The sequence below is a fragment of the Ictidomys tridecemlineatus genome, chromosome 13, assembly GCF_052094955.1.
Source record: "Ictidomys tridecemlineatus isolate mIctTri1 chromosome 13, mIctTri1.hap1, whole genome shotgun sequence".
NCBI lineage: Eukaryota > Metazoa > Chordata > Mammalia > Rodentia > Sciuridae > Ictidomys > Ictidomys tridecemlineatus.
This window is the reverse complement of record NC_135489.1, coordinates 22,239,104-22,242,132: the sequence shown is the minus strand read 5'-3', so window position 1 is coordinate 22,242,132 and position 3,029 is coordinate 22,239,104. Positions and strand designations below refer to the sequence as shown.

At 42.4% G+C, this 3,029-nt stretch overlaps 1 pseudogene; it reads right to left on the bottom strand.

Moving 5' to 3' along the window:
* Positions 1-574: 574 nt before the first annotated feature.
* Positions 575-1,755, bottom strand: LOC101974369 (keratin, type I cytoskeletal 18-like; annotated as a pseudogene).
* Between the last annotated feature and the right edge of the window lie 1,274 nt (positions 1,756-3,029).

Below are 3,029 nucleotides of genomic sequence, written 5' to 3'. Positions count from 1 at the left end.
ATAGAGTTCTGGCTAAGTGCCTATATGCAGTGGCCCAATCTTTTGCCATTTTCTGCACCCCTGGATCCAGCCATTCCTGCAATCATATATCCTTGGACTTTGCCATTACAGGAGAGTCAGATATCCTTTGCCATCAAACGAGTCTCATGGCTTGATAAATAGAAGTGGAGTGTTTCAAGTATCAGATCTCAGAATGTAAAAATGATTAAGTCAAATTGGGGCGTGGGTTGGATATTTGCCAACGTGCTAAACCGTTGCACAGAAAGTAGTTGGATCATGGTTTATTGAATCTTGGAATTTAGAGAAAGGCTTCCATTAAGGCGTGAGTTTTAGATTTTTGGTAAAATTGGTCTGTGGTTTTAATTCTGCTAATGTTTTCGTACTAAGATAATGCCTTGGTTTCAAAATGAACTGGGAGGAACTTCAGTTGAAATGGAATTATCTCACACTTAAATATATGATCAAATCAAACTTACGAAAACAACTGTCTAGGACTAATTTTTTTAAATTGTCTCCTGACCTCTGAACTTTTATTGGTCCCCTCTTCCCCAAAGACCCCCCAGCTCCTGCTGCCTCAGTGCCTCAGCAATTTTATGTCATTGGTCTCAGACTCAACTTTGCTCCCCCTATCCTGCAGATGGTGGTCTTTTGGATGGTTTACATGGAATTGCCACTGTCCGGGGCATGGCTGCAATGACTCCGGTCTTCCAACAGGCAGCCATAAGTGGTGATTTCAGCCGCCAGTGTGGTCTTGATATCAGCAAGGCCTCATAGTTCTGGGCCTGATGCTGTACCTCTGCCCTGGTCTGTGCCAGCTCTGATTGCAGGTACAGCAGGACTCCCTTGAGCTGCTCCATCTGTATGGCATAGTGGGCCTCCATGTCCCTCAGACTGTTCTCTAAGCTCTCCTTAAGATTTCTCATGGAGTCCAGGTTGATCTCCAAGGACCAGGCTGTGCATCTCAGCTCTGTGATTGACATCTCCACAACTTGATCAGTGGGTGAGATCAAGGTGGCCACTATGTTCTTCTTCATCTGCTGGGACCAGTACTTGTCCAGCTCATCATACTGAGCCCAGATGTCTGCTGTGATGTTGCTGAGGTCTTGAGATTTGGGGGCATCCATGGTCAATGTAGAGCTGGCAATCTGCTTGATTTCCTCTTCATGGTTCTTCTTATGAATAGCAGCTCCTTCTTGACACCTTCCCTTTCCAGCTGCAGCTGAATGATATTGGTGTCATCAGTGTCCTCAAAAAGCCCACGGAGATCACTCTCCACAAACTGGTGTTTGGCCAGCTGTCTCTCCTATTTGACTCTGAAGTCATCAGTAACAAAAAGAGTATTGTTAATCTGCAGAATGATGTGGGTGTTGGGCAAAATATTTGCAAAGATCTGGCAAAGATGAAGCTGCCCAGTAGTCTGGAAGTCATGCCTGCAATCTGCGACCTGGGGCCGCTTCTTCTCCAGATATTCCTGTATTTTGCCCTCCAGGCTCATCACTCTGTCCAGGTTGGAGGCCAAGCGATTCTTGAGGTCTTGCATGGTCTTCTTGCTCTTTATGTGGCCATTCCCCCCAGAACCCTGGTCATCCCTGCCTCCAGATTCAGGGACTCTCAGCTGCCTCACGGAAGTTGTGGAGCAGGATGTGGAGGTCGGGAGCCTTCAGCACTAGCACCTGCCTAGTGACGGGGTAACCAGAGGGAGCCCAGGAATCCTCAATTGCTGGAAAATGTAGTGGAGCGGGTGATGCAAATCATGTTATCTAGGAGGGAGGTGAGAGATAAGGCAAGTTCAGGTCGCTGGGAATAATCTTTATTGAAATAATTCAATGGAAACAATTTATGTCTTCCATAGTTCTTGCTTTACTAAATTTCTCTTTTAAATAGATTAAGCTGCTGTTATGGTTTGGATGTGAGATGTCCCACAAAAGTTCACATGTCGGATAATGCAAGAAGGTTCAGAGGCGAAATGATTGGGTTATATCTTAACCTCATTAGTGAGTTACTCCCTGATGAGGTTAACTGAGTGGTTACTGGAGGCAGGTGCGGTGTTCCTTGGGGGCGTGGGGCATGGCCATGGGGTATATATTTGTATCTGGAGTTTGGAGGCCTGCTCTCTGCTTCATGATCGCCTTGTGAACTGCTTCCTGCTGCCACATTTTACCTCACCTTCAGCCCCGAGGAATGGAGCCAGTCTTCTCTGGACTAAGATCTCTGAAATGGTGAGCCCTCAAACAAACTTCTCCTCCTCTAAAATTGTTCTGGTCAGATCTTTTAGTCACAGCAGGAAAAAGGGTGACTAAAATAGGTAACTTACGTTTTTCTGAAGAATTTTCACCATTTTTGATGTTATATATTTATGTTTTCTTCTCTTTAATGATTAATCCTCAACAGATATTTCTGTATTTATGATATATTTTAATTTTTTAAAGAATGAAGAACTTGAATTTTTTTAAAAAAATACTTATGCCATTTATCACTTAAATATTTTGTTGGTTTTTGCTTTTATAACTCCCTTTTTAGTTTTTTTTTCTAATTTTTCTACATAGTTTCTTGTACTGAATTTATTCCTCTATAATAAAGCATTTAAAACTGAGGGATTTTGCTGAACATAATTTAGGAATATCATTTAAGTTTAAAACTTTGAAGTTGTAATGTTACTTTCTAAATAGTCTTTAAATGTAGTTTGGGTTTCTCTTGGAACAAAGAGTAGGAGTATATATTTTCACTTTCTCTCTTTTTTTTTTTTTTGTGTGTGTGTGTGTGGGAGAGGTACCTGGGATTGAACCCAGGGAGCTTATCCACTAGGCCACATCCCCTGGCCCTATTTTAATATTTTATTTTGAGACGGGGTTTAGCTAAATTGCTGAGGCTGGCCTTGAACTTATGATTCTCCTGTCTCAGCCTCCCTCTCTTATTTCTATGGCATTGAATTTGCTTTTGTTAACCTCGTTATATAATCCAATACATTTGGCTTGTTACAGACAAGGGTCCCAATGTCTGGTCATATAATCAGATAAAATTGGGGATTT